The sequence below is a fragment of the Sciurus vulgaris genome, assembly GCF_902686455.1.
Source record: "Sciurus vulgaris genome assembly, chromosome: 9".
NCBI classification, from domain to species: Eukaryota; Metazoa; Chordata; class Mammalia; order Rodentia; family Sciuridae; genus Sciurus; species Sciurus vulgaris.
The window spans coordinates 60,436,036-60,450,044 of record NC_136469.1 but is presented as its reverse complement, the minus strand read 5'-3'; the positions used below and the strand labels follow the sequence as shown (position 1 = coordinate 60,450,044).

Here is a 14,009-nt window from a genome sequence, read left to right as displayed (position 1 = left end):
TCAAATGGTAAGATCTCCCATGTTCTTGGTTAGGCAGAATTATTATTGTCAAAATGGCCAGACTACCAAAAGTGCTTTACAGATTTAATGCAATTCCTCTTAAAATCCCAATGATGTTCATCACAGAAATAGAAAAATAGGTCATGAAATACATTTGGAAAAATAAGAGGCACAGAATAGCCAAAGCAATCTTTATCAAGAAATGTTGCCACCTGCAGCAACAATCGCGCGGGGAAGAATCGGAGGCGGACTGGGAATGAACAAATTTATTTTTCTCTGAGGCTGCTTGCTTTCAGAGGTGCCTTTCTTGCTTCTTTGAGGAAGGTGCTTTTTAGAGAAAGGTGTTTCTTTTCAGAGGTGCTTCTTCTCAGAGAGGCTACGCTTTCAGAGGTGCTACTTCCTAGAGGTCTGCTGCTTCTTAGAGGAAGAGAATGTCTTATATACACTAAGGCAGCCAATCAGCTTAGGATTAAGTAGCATGATAGGGGAACACGCCGGGGTACCGATTAAGAAAGAATGAGGAACATGTGTTGACCACGAGCGCAGAAGAGACATCAACCAATCAGGCAAAAGGTCATGAGAGATCATGCCATGTTAACACTAATTATGTACCACCTCTTGGCTCAACGCCAGCCACCATCTTAGAGCTACTTCCTCAAACAGCTGTGAACATGTCTCTACAAAGAAAAGTGATGCAGGGGCGTCATAATACCAGACATTAAAATTATACTGAAGGAGTTAAAATTTAAGTGCCCATAATTAAAGCACAGAATCTGTAGTCTAGCAAATGAACTTAGGAAAAGAAACAAAGAGGGACAGGCCTGAGGCCTGAACATACCTAAACAAGCCTAAAATAAGACTGCCAAATCATCAAAAACTAACTGGCCATGGAGGATAAACAATCTCCACAAGGCCGTGGACCATCTGGTGTCACCCACTTTCCCCCTTCTTCCCTTTTCTTTAAGGTTAACTTGACCCCTGCTAACCAAAATAAACTGCCCTACCCCATCGTTGGAATGTCAATTTGCATGTACTACTTGCTGATGTAATCAATGTAGTCATGTGCCCGCTTATGTTTGAATCAGCCAATTATGTGTACCCGCGCCAAACTCCCTAACTTTTCCTATATAAACCCCTGATTTCTGAGCCTCGGGGTCAACTCCTCTATCTCCTGCGTGAGATACGTGTTGGTCCGGAGCTCCATTATTAAAGCGCCTCATGCTTTTGCATCAAGCCGGTCTCTCGTGTTTCCTGGAGCGCGCCATCCTGAGACTCAAGTAAGGGTCTCCCTTTTGGGGGGGGGGTCCTACAATACTACAGAGCTGTAGTAACCAAAATGGCATGGTATTGGCACAAAAACAGACATGAAAATCAATGGAACAGAATAGAAGACACAGAGACATACCCACATAAATACAGTTATCTCATACTAGACAAAGATGCCATAAACATACATTGGAGAAAAGATAGCCTCTTCAACAAATGATGCTGGGAAAACTGGAAATGTAAATGTAGTGGAATGAAATTGAACCCCTATCTCTCATCCTGCACAAATCTCAACTAAAAGTGGATCAAGGACCTAGGAATTATGCCAGAGACCCTGCTCCTATTAGATGAAAATATAGGCCCAACTCTCCATCATGTTGGCTTAGGAACCGACTTCCTCAGTAACTCTCTATAGTGTAAGATGTAAAATCAAGAATCAACAAATGGGATGGATTCAAACTTAGGCACAAGAACAGAGGCCCTGCACCTAATAGAAGAAAATGTAGGCTCAAATCTTCACCACGTTGGCTTAGGTGAAGCCTAAGACTGACTTCCTTAATGAGACTCCTAAAGTACAAGAAGTAAAACAAGAATCAATAAATTGGATGGATTCAAACTAAAAAGCTTTTTCTTTTCTTCTTTTATTTTTTTTTTTAATGGGGGCATGTTTGCAGTTCTGGGGTTGAATACTCCCCTGCTGAGCCTAAATTTACCTTCTTTGGACCTTGAGTGTGTCATTTTATGGTACCAAATGGTGTGAGTGAAGCTCCACAATTCGAGACCTGAGTAAGTAACTTGATCCTGGGGTAATACCAATTGGCATGGGCTGGGATTCAGAGAACATAAATTCCCAACAATTTTTCTGTCCGGAGAGTGCTCATTTGTTCAGATTTTTTTTTTTTTTTTTTTGTTAGTGTTCTTGTTGTTTTGTTTTCCTCTTTTTGCAACTGCTTTCTCTCCAGGATGGGTGGTTGAATTTTAGCACCACCTGAGGGTCCTTTGGGCCACATACTAGCTGACTGGACAACTTATAATACTAAGTCTAAAAAGGAGTTAATATATTATTGGAACATGGATTATGGATGTGATAGATACTGGTGAAAAATGGCAACTTAATTGTACCTTAAATTATCATACTTTTCTCCGGTTGGAATCATTTTGCCAGAGGTCAGGTAAAATTGGATGAAATTCCTCACATACAAGCCTTCACGCTGTTATGGAATGAAGAGTCTAAGAAGGAGGGAACTAAGCTGATATCTCAGAGACACAGAGAAGACTTTATTCCCCTCCTGGACAGTAAAACTCAGGAGAAAAAGGAAGATTAAAGAAATCAGATTTTTGAATGCTCTAATCCATCCCACAGCTCCACTCACGGAGGATGGGGACCATGGGCGCTGTGGGGACCATGGGAGCCGCGGCTCCCACACACAGGAAAACGAGGCAGGAAGAGTTTCTCCCTCTAAGACCAGAGAGGGCACTCAGGCCAGGGAACATTCAACTTCAGAATAGGACAATATCCCCTCAGGCAGTAGCCAGAGAGGTTGATATTGGGCTCATCAATCAAGAGGATATTACTGGACTTATGGTCCATTCTGAACTTCAGATTTGCTAAACTGGACAAGCTCTAATCTATCATATGGAGAAGATCCACAGAGAATGACTGACCTGTTTGTCTGTTATTGCTTCCTACCATCCTACCTGGACAGACAAACAAACTCTTTTAAATATTCTGCTAACTGTAGATGAGAGGAGAGTGATAGCTAAAGTCAAAGAACAGGTAGGGCATCTCCAGCAGGAAGATGCTGCATGTATCCCTGATGCTTCAGGTACTGTCCCATAGTGGAACCTGATTGGAATCCAAAGTATGTGGGAACAATGAGTTAATCAGACTGTTATCAGCAATACATCTTGACAGGGTGAGGAAAAGGTACATCTAAGCCAAGAAGTTTAAAGAAAATACAAAAAAAGAAATCCAACACAAAGTAAGTGAGGACCATCCAGAATTTTTAGAATGAATTTATCAGGCATATGGAAAGTACACGGATGCTGATCCAAAGCCCCAGAGAATATGAGGGAGACTAAGATGACCTTTATAGGGCAAAGTATCCCTGATATTTGAAATATAATATCAAAAGCTGTAAGGGGTTTTTGGAATGAATTCATCCCAATTGGTGGAAATTGTTTATAAATTATATGGTACAAGAGAGGAAAGATGAAACTGGTTAGTTTTTGTGGCCGAGGTAGGATTGGAAATGAGGAGAGGAAGGAAAAAAGGATCCGGAAAATGTGGAAAAAGGAAACCCCCAAGAGAGCACCAATTTTTAAGTGTATATTGTGTTGTTATTACATATGGTCACCATTATGAGCAATAGCTCTGTCTTGAGGTATTTTCTAATACTATTTTTTAAAATTTAAATTTCTTTTTATTTTTACAGACTGCATTTTGATTTATTATACACAATTATTTTTGATATCTTCTTTGATCTGAATAGGTTTGAATAAGTTATTAAATTTTCACATATTTGTGTATTTTCTCACTTGTTTCTATTATTGACTAATCTTTCCATTTCTATATAATCAGAAAGATTCTTGGAATAATATCAATCTTTTAAAATTTGTTAAAACTTTTTTGTACATAGCATGTGATTTATACTGAAGAATGTTCTGTGTGTAGTTGAGGAGAATGAGTACTCTGTATCAGTTGGATGGATTGTTTTGTATAAAGTTTGGTACATTTGACCAGTATATTATTCAATTTTGCTGTTTCTTATTAATTTTCTGACTGGATGACCTATCCATTATGGGGTGTGAGGTTTGAATTCTCTTACTGTTTTTGTATTGCTATATTTCTGCCTTCAGATTTGCCAGTGTTTGCTTTATGTATCTACGTGCTCAGATGTTTGTTGCATGTTTACAATATGTCTTCTTGATGAATTGACCTTTTATTATTATGAAATGCCCTTTGTCTTTTTGACTTAAAGTCTTTATTGTGTCTGATGTAAGTATAACTATTCCTTTTATCTTTTGGTTACTATTTGCATGAAATGTGTATTTTCCACCTCTTTATTTCCAGCCTATGAATGTCCTTAAATATAAAATAACTCTTTTGTACATGGTATATAGCTGTACCTTTAAAATAAAGTCCATTCCACCACTTTATGCCTTTTGATTGGGAAGTTTCACCTATTTGCAGTTTAAGTAATTATTGATAGGATTTTTTTTTGTCATTTAAAATTTTAAGTTTTGTAGTTCTCATGTTCTCTTCTTGTACTTCTTTGTGGCTTAAGGATTTGTTTTGCATGACATGCTTTCTTTTCTCTTTATCTTTTGTATATATACTGTGCTTCCTTTTATACCAGGCTTTTATTTTTGTGATTGTTATGGGACTCACATCAAACATTTTATTTTGCCAACAGCTTAACTTCAAGCTGGGCATGGTGGTACATGCCTGAAACCCCAGCTACTCAGGAGGATGAGGCAAGGTGATTGCCTGAGCCTAGAAGTTCAGGATCAGCCTGAGAAACAAACAAACCCAAAAATCTTAACTTTGGTCACATAAACTATGGGCTGTTATTTTTTATTTTTAAATTTTTTTTGTAAGGAACAGCCTAAAAGAAAGTTTATTCAGTGATAACAGAGACAAGTCAGCATTTGCACAGCTGGCTAAGGAAGAAGCATCACTTGTGGTAAGCACCAAGCCAGCTTTAAAGCAAAACTGTAAACCAGACCACTGTGTCTATGGTCAGTCCTTTGAGAAGGTCCAGGTATAAGGATGGCCTTCATCTGACAAGTCCTCCCAATGGCCTCTGAGGGCGCAATTCAGAGGCTAGCTCTGTATTTAAAATTCAAGTTTTTTTCCTTTCTGTCCACACCCTTGAGAACTGTTAATAATTCTGCAAGAGGAGGAAACAAAGATTGGTTTTTAAAGTGTTCACTGTTTTATAAGAATCTAATGTTTGGACCAGAAAATTAGCATTGCTGTTTATAAACTAGACAATGCCAAATATAAGATTCATAAACTTTGGAGGTCAGTACTTTTGAGTTGAAAGACACTTGGACCATATTAGATTTGAAAGTCTCATGTTACAGACCAAAATGGGGTAGACCAGTTTGCAGTTATCCAAGAAACTAAAGGGTAAAAATATTTTAAAAAAGTGTGATAAGATAGGTATACATTAAAATTCTTCTCTATATCAGTGTTTGAAACAACCACAGACCTAGTACTTTTTAAAGATCTGCCCATCCACACCTGGACCAGAGTTTTCCAAGACATGGGCTGACTGGCTTCATCCCACAGCCGCCCTTGAGCCTGTGAGTGAGTCCCCTGTTCTCCAGTCAGCAATGGGCCCTGAGACCTGGAGAACAGGATTTGGAGCATCTAACCTTCTACAAGGATCAGGTCTCACGTGACCTGGAAAGCAGCAATGAGGGAACTCAGCTGAATCTTCTCACTGGTGCCAACAGAAAGCCTGTACTCAACGTCTGCCATTTTGGTTAAGGAATGTATTTGAACTGAGGATGGAAAGTGCACTCTGCCCGGACAGGTGAATGTGGGTCAAGATGTCATGCGATGCCAAACCCTCCAGGGTTTTCAACTCCATGCTACATCTGTAGGCTGTGGTGAAGTCCTGATTCAACATCCAGTCCAGAATGTTGGCGAATGTTGAGTGGGTGCCCTGTGCAGGTGTAGACAGTCTCCTCGGTCACCTTCCCAAAGGCTATACTGGTGCTCTGCCAAATATCCAGGGCCCTTCGCATATCTCCGCTGGAGAGAGTAACAAGTGCTTTCATTCCATCTTCACTTATATCAACATCCTCTTTTTCCACGACATATTCCAGGTGGGGAGCCATGAGTTCAGGTATCAGGGGACCAAACTGCAACCTCGTGCACCGAGACTGCAAGTCGGGGATGATCTTGGACAGATAGTTACAGATGAGGCAAAATCGGGTATTCTCAGTGAATTTCTCAATCACTCTTCTCGGCATCCTGGGCGTCTTGAGTCATGGCATCAGCATCATCCAAGATGACTAGATGAAGCCCTTTCTTAAATATTGTCCTTGTGCTGGCAAAGCTCAGGATTGGTCCCTGAACAATATCTATTTCTCGGTCATCTGAAGCATTCAGCTCCAGGACCATTGTACAGCTGTTTAGCACAGGTTACGATGGTGGATGTCTTCTCTGTCCCCGGAGGGCAAAGCAGGTGTGGCAGCGGTCTTCATTGATAAATTTTTGAATGGTACTCAGAATGTCCTGATGAGAAATGAGATCCCTCAGGGTTTGTGGCCAGTATTTTTCAACCCAGGGCAGGTTCCTGATCCTGATCCCCGCGGACTCCATGATGGGGAGGCTTAGCGACCAGGCCGCCGCAATCATCGGATCAGCGTAAGACCTCCAGCCGCCGCCTGGGCTGTTGTTTTGTATGTATGTAAGTACGTAGGTATTTAGTGGTTCTGGGGAGAAAACCCAGGCCTTGCACATGCTAGCCAAGTACACTGCCCCTGAGCTATATCTCCAGTTCTTTTCCACTAATTTATATGTTTAATATTTTTAAAATATGCTTTGTATTTTCAGCTAATAAATTTTGCCCTTCCTTTGTTCATTTCTAAATATTTATTTTTAGATGTTGTTGAAAATGGGATTATTGTCTCAACTTCTTTGCAAATGTATAGAAACACAATTGATTTTTATATAGTGATTATATATCTTCCAACTCTTTCCACAAGATTATTAATTCTAATAGTTTTTAAAGTGAGTTCATTTGGATCATCTGTATGCACAAACATTTCACGTTATATAGAAATAGTTTTACTTCTTCCTTTCCGGTCCAGAGTCTTTTATTTCACTTTCTTGCCTAATTGCATTGTATAGACCCTCCATGCAGTTTTGAATAAAAGGAACAAAAGTATCTAACTCTGTCTTGCTCCTCACCTTAGGGGAAAAGCATAGTCTTTTACTATTAAGTGTAGTGTTAATTCTGGATTTTTCATAGATAAACTTTTCAGTTTGAGAAAATTCCCTTACATTCTTCATTTGTTGAGAGTTATTTTAAAAAAAATTTTATTTGTTCTAATTAGTTACACATGACATTAGAATGCATTTTGACACATCACGCATAAATGGAGGATAACTTTTCATTCTTCTGGTTGTACATGATGTAGAGTTACACAGGTTATGTAATCATATATGCACATAGGGTAATAATGTCTGATTCATTCTACTGTCATTCCTAACCCCATAACCCCTCCCCTCTGTCTAGTCCAAAGTATGTCTATTCTCCCTGCTCCTTATTATGAATTGGCATCTGCATCTCAGAGAAAACATTTGGTCTTTGATTCTTTGGGATTGGCTTATTTTGCTTAGCATAATACTCTCCAGCTTCATCCATTTACTGGCAAATGCCATCATTTCATTCTTCTTTAAGACTGAGTAATATTCCATTGTGTATATGTGCCACATTTTCTTTATCCATTCATCTGTTGAAGGGCATCTAGGTTGGTTCCACAATCAAGCTATTGTGAATTGAGCTGCTATAAACGTTGATGTGACTGCATCACTGCAGTATGCTGATTTTAAGTCCTTTGGGTATAAACTGAGGAACAGTATGACTGGGTCAAATGGTGATTCCATTCCAAGTTTTCTGAGGAATCTCCATATTGCTTTCCAAAATGGTTGCACCAATTTGCAGTCCCACCAGCAATGCATGAGTGTACCTTTTTCCCCACATCCTCACCAACATTTATTGTTACTTGCATCCTTGATCACTGCCATTCTGACTGGAATGAGATGAAATCTTAGAGTAGTTTTGATTTGCATTTCTCTAATTGCTAGAGATGTCAAACATTTTTTCATATTTTTTGACGATTTGCATTTCTTCTTCTGTGAAGTACCTGTTCAGTTCCTTTGCCTATTTATTGATTGGGTTATTTATTATTTTGGTGTTAAGTTTTTTGAGTTCTTAAATATCCTGGAGATAAATGCTGTATCTGATGTGCAAGTGGTAAAGATTTTCTCCTATTCTGTAGGCTCTCTCTTCACGTTCTTGACTGTTTCCTTTGCTGTGAAGAAGCTTTTTAGTTTGTACCCATCCCATTTATTGATTCTTGATTTTATTTTTTTTGTGTTAGGAGTCTTGTTGAGGAAGTCAGTTCCTAAGCCCACATGGTGGAGATTTGGCTCTACTTTTTCTTCTATTAGGTACAGTGTCTCTGGTCTAGTGCTTAAGTTCTTGATCCACTTTGAGTTGAGTTTTGTGTAGGGTGAGTGATAGGGGTTTAATTTCATTTTGCTACATATGGATTTCCAGTTTTCCCATCACCATTTGTTGAATAGGTTATCTTTTCTCCAATGCATGTTTTTGGTGCCTTTGTTAAGAGATAACTGTATTTATGTGGGATTGTCTCTGTGTTTTCCATTCTGTATCATTGGTCTATGTATCTGTTTTTTGTGCCAATACTATGCCATTTTTATTACTATAGCTCTGGAGTATAATTTAATGTCTGATATTGAGATTCCTCCTGTTTCATTGTTCCTGCTAACACTTGTTTGGCTATTCTGGGTCTCTTATTTTTCCAAATGAATTTCATGATTGCCGTTTCTATTTCTATGAAGAGTTTCATTTGGATTTTAATGGAAATTGCATTAAATCTGTATAACACTTTTGATAGTATGGCCATTTTGACAATGTTAATTCTGTCTACCCAACCAAGAGTATGGGGGATCTTTCCATCTTCTAGGTCTTCTTCAATTTCTTTCTTTAGTGTTCTGTAGTTCTCATTGTAGAGATCTTTCACCCCTTTTGTTAGGTTGATTCCCAAGTATTGTTTTTGAGACTGTCATCAGTGGGGTAGTTTTACTAATTTCTCATTCAGAGGATTCATCACTGAGGTATAGGAATGCATTTGATTTATGGATGTTAATTTTATCTATATCTTTCTACATTGCTGAATTCATTGATGAGTTCTAGAACTTTTATGGTGGAATATGTTGTATCTTCTAAATATAGAATCATGTCATCAACAAATAGTGAGAGTTTGAATTCTTCTTATTCTATTTGTATTCATTTAATTTCTTTCTTCTGTCTAATTGCTCTGGCTAGAATTTCAAGGTCAATGTTGAATAAAAGTGGTGAAAGAGGGCATCCTTGTCTTGTTCCAGTTCTTAGAGGGGATGCTTTCAATTTTTGTCCATTTAGAATGATGTTGGCCTTGGGCTTAGCATATGTAGCTTTTACAATGTTGAGGTATGCTCCTACTATCCCTAGTTTTTCTAGTGTTTTGAACACGAAGCGCTATTGCATTTTGTCAAATGCTTTTCTGCATCTATTGAGATGATCATAAGATTCTTGTCTTTAAGTCTATAGATGTGATGAATTACATTTACTGATTATGTTGGACAACTGTTTCATTCCTGGGATGAACCCCACTTGATCATGGTGCATTATCTTTTTAATATGTTTTTGTATGTGATTTGCCAGAATTTTATTGAGAATTTTTGCATCTATGTTCATCAGGGATATTGGTCTAAGTTTTCTTTCCTTGATGTCTTTAATTGTTTTTGGTATGAGGGTGATGCTAACTTCATAGAATGAGTTTGGAAGGATTCCCTCCTTTTCTATTTCATGGTATAATTGGAGAAGTACTGGTGTTAATTCTTGTTTGAAGGTGTTATAGAACTCAATTGAGAATACATCTAATCCTGGCTTTTCTAAGTTGGTAGGCTTTTGATGGCATCTTCTATGCTTGAGATTTATCTGTTCAAGTTGTGTATGTCCTCCTAGTTCAGTTTGTATAGGTCATATGTCTCTAGAAATTTGTTGATATCTTCAAGATTTTCTATTTTATTGGAGTATAAATTTTCAAAATAGTTTTTGATTTTATTCTGCTTTTCAGTAGTGTCTGTCGTGATATTTCCTTTTTCATGATGAATTTTAGAATTTGAGTTTTCTCTCTTTCTCTTTGTTAGCATGCCTAAGAGTTGATCAATTTTATTTATTTTTTCAAACAAACTTTTTGTTCTGTCAATTTTTTGAATAGTTTCTTTTGTTTCAATTTCATCTATTAAGCTCTGATTTTAATTATTTCTTGTCTTCTACTGCTCTTGGTGTTGATTTCTTTCTAGGGCTTTGAGATGTAATGTTAGGTCATTTATTTGTTGACTTCTAATTCTTTTAATGAATTAGCTCAATGCAATGAACTTTTCTCTTAGTACTGCCTTCATAGTGTCCCAGAGATTTTGATAGTTGTATCGAGTATACTCATTCACCTCTAAGTATTTTTTAAAATTTTGTCCCTGTTTCTTCTTCTATTTATTCATCATTCAGTAGCATATTATTTAGTCTCCAGGTGTTGGAGTAGCTGCTACTTTTTATTCTATTGTTGATTTCTAATTTCATTCCATTATGATCTGATAGAATACAGGGTATTATCTTTATTTTTTATTTGCTAAGAATTGTTTTGTGGCAAAAGATATGGTCTATTATTAGAGAAGGATTCATGTGTGTGCTGCTGAGAAAAAAGCATATTTGCTCATTTTGGATGAATTATTCTATATATGTCTGTTAAGTCTAAATTATTGATTACATTATTTAGTTCTATAGTTTATTTGTTTAGTTTTGGTTTGGAAGATCTGTACAGTGGTGAGAGAAGTGTGTTAAAGTCACTTAGTATTATTGTGTTGTGGTCTCTTTGATTCTTGAAATTGAGAAGGTTTTGTTTGATATATGTAGATGCTCCATTGCTTGGGGCATAAATATTTATGATTGTTATGTCTTGTTGATGTATAATTTCCTTAATCAGTATGAAATGTCCTGCTTTGTCCCTTCTGATTAACTTTGGATTGAAGTCTACTTTATCTGATATGAGAATGGATATTCTTGTTTATGCAATCCATGTGAGTGGTACTCTTTTTTCCCTAATCTTTCACCTTCAGTCTTCTATTTCATTACTTTGAATGTCTTTGTCGATGAGGTGAGTTTCTTGGAGACTGCATGTTGTTGGGTCTTGTTTTTAAATCCAATCTGCCAGTCTGTTTCTTTTGACTGGTGAGTTTAGGCCATTAATGTTCAAGATTATTTTTAAGATATGATTTGTATTCCTGGCCATTTTGGTTTATTTCTAATTTTTAATCTGAATTAGTTTCTACTTTGACTATTCCTTTAGTGACATTCCTCTTTACTGAATTTTACTTTTTTAAAATTTCATCTTCATGGAATATTTTGCTGAGAATATTCTGAAGTATAGGCTTAATCTAAAGCTTAATTTGCTGAACATAGCATTCTTGGTTTGCACCCATTTTCGTTCAGAGCTTGGTATATATTATTCCACAACCTCCTAGCTTTGAGGGTCTGAGTTGAGAAATCAGCTGACGTCTGAATTAATTTTTCATAGGTGTAATCTGATATTTTTCTTTCATGGTCTTTAAAATTCTGTCCTTATTCTGTATGCTAGTCATTTTCGCTATAACGTGCCTTGTAATTGTGTACATTAGGTGTCCTGATTTGATTTTCCATCCATTCTTTAGATTTGGGAATTTTCTGATAGTATTTCTTTGAGTAGATTGTGCATGCATTTGGTTTGTATCTCCATGCCTATCTTGATAAATCTTAAATTTGGTCTTTTGAGGTTATCCCATAATTTTAGAAAGTTCTGTTCATGGTTCCTTAATGTCTTCTCTCCATGGTCAATTCTATTTTCAAGGTTATATGTTTTGTTTTTATTGCCTGAGGTTCTTCCTTCCAAGTGGCCTAGTCTGTTGGTGATGCTTTCTATTGAATTTTTAATTTGCTTTGTTTCCTTCATTTGAGGATTTCTCCTTTTTTTCCCCCTGAATCTCTGATTCTTTATTGAAGTGATCTTTCACTTCCTGTATTTTCTCTTTGATTTCACTCCTTATTCCATCCTTTATTTCACAGATCAGTTTAACTATGTACATTCTAAACTCCTTTGGATTGGATTATCTTGTTTGCTTCAGGCCATTTTTTCCCTTGCTTTTTCATGTTATTTGTGTGTCTACCCATCTAACAGTATGAATCTGAAGCAGTAGAGTTTCTACCCTGTGGTCTTATAGTGTCCCTGAAGGTTTCTGGTATCTCACTGTTCAGGGAGAGAAAAATAATGACAACCAATGCAAACCATTTACAGCATTAAGCCAAATAGTTCCTTTTATGATGTCTGCAATGTTAATTATCACAGTAAACATAAATGACATTATCAATTATTGCCTACAATAAAAACTGCAAGTTTGCAAAAGAGTTTACAAATTCAAATGGTGGATAGGGAGAGAACAGAAGTGCTGTAGGTTGTAATGATTATGAGTGAGGAGGAGAGAAGTCATAAGTAAAAGATTGAAGAAAGAGTGAAAGAGAAAACAAAGATTGATTGTTAGCAGAAGAAAAGAGATAATCAAGGGATGCAGGAAGGAGAAAAAATATACATAAAGTAAAATTTTTAAAAATAAAAATAAAAGAATACAAAACAAAACTAAAATATACCGATCAAACATCTTAGTTTACAAAAACTAATCCATGTAAAGTAACTGACTTAAAAATGCTAGAAATGAGAAGAAATATGAAACTGTATAAATTTCCATGTACCATCAAGGTTACAATTAAATGGAGAAAAAGAATTAAAAAAAAAAAAAGAAACTATGTCTTGATTAAAAGTTAAGGAATTCTTCTGTTGGAGTCAAAAGATTCTCGGCTTCTTTTCTCAGAAGTTTTAGGTGAGGTCATCTGGAGCATGATTCTCCACTCTCTGGATTGCTGGAGTGAGAGGGTAATCCTGTAGGGGGAATTCCTGGAGGCTGGGTTTAGGCTCAGGTGGGTTCAGGCTCTTTGCTGACTGCCAATTGGTCTGGAGTTTTTAAATCAGTGCACCTTCAGCACCCAGTACTTGCTAGTCCATGCTGGAAGACTGTACCCCAGGGACCTCTCCTGGGTTCCACTCACGTAGTGGGAGTCGATTCTTAGTCCCCTACAGCATATGCGGACCCCACATTTCCTGGTTTCATTGAATTTCCTACCAAAATGATTTTCATGTAATGTAGTTTTTAGCTAAAAGTAGGTCCAAAGATCCATTTCTTTTTTATCCTTGTGTCTGTACTATTGTTAAATATTGAGTGGCAATTTTTTTTGCCCAAATTCTGCCAATTATCCTTCTTTCATTTCATAATTTTCAGTTGCCAGAATTAGCACACCCAGACTGTACCCAATTTGGACACAATGACCTTAGTGATCAATGTGGCATATACCTATTCAAGCAGAGGAAATGAAACAGAGAAAAGGAATTTCTTAGGTTCTCTGCCCATGGAAGAACAGCATACTAAAGATAAATGAAAAATATTAATTTTTGTTGGCAAAAGACTGTCAGGCAGCTTTACCACATTTGACGCAATCACCCTCCCTGCCAGCCCAACTAGGAATATCTGACCCAATGCATATCAAGCTCAAACTCAAAACAATTAGCCATCTCTCTTCCCAGTACTTGCCCAAGAAGGCAGACCATCAGTTTAGTTCTTTATGAGACAAGTCAACTGAGTGACATATGGAACTGTGGGAAGCATACCATATTATAAATGGGGTTTTAATAAATATAAGCTGAATTGAGACCCATATAAAATAAAACAAATTTAAAGTGAGATTGTTAGCATGGCTAGGAGATATTTTTTAAAAATTTAATAATCAGTTCATTTCTTCTCTTCAAGATTTAGGCAGAAATGTAGACATCAATTTCAAAATCATTAATTT

General features: G+C 37.0%; 1 pseudogene across 1 annotated transcript; it reads right to left on the bottom strand.

The window, feature by feature from the left end:
- Positions 1 to 5,226: 5,226 nt before the first annotated feature.
- On the bottom strand, positions 5,227 to 6,663 carry LOC306669707 (replication factor C subunit 5-like; annotated as a pseudogene). Its single transcript has one exon. The product of its transcript is annotated as a replication factor C subunit 5-like (transcript).
- Positions 6,664 to 14,009: the final 7,346 nt, after the last annotated feature.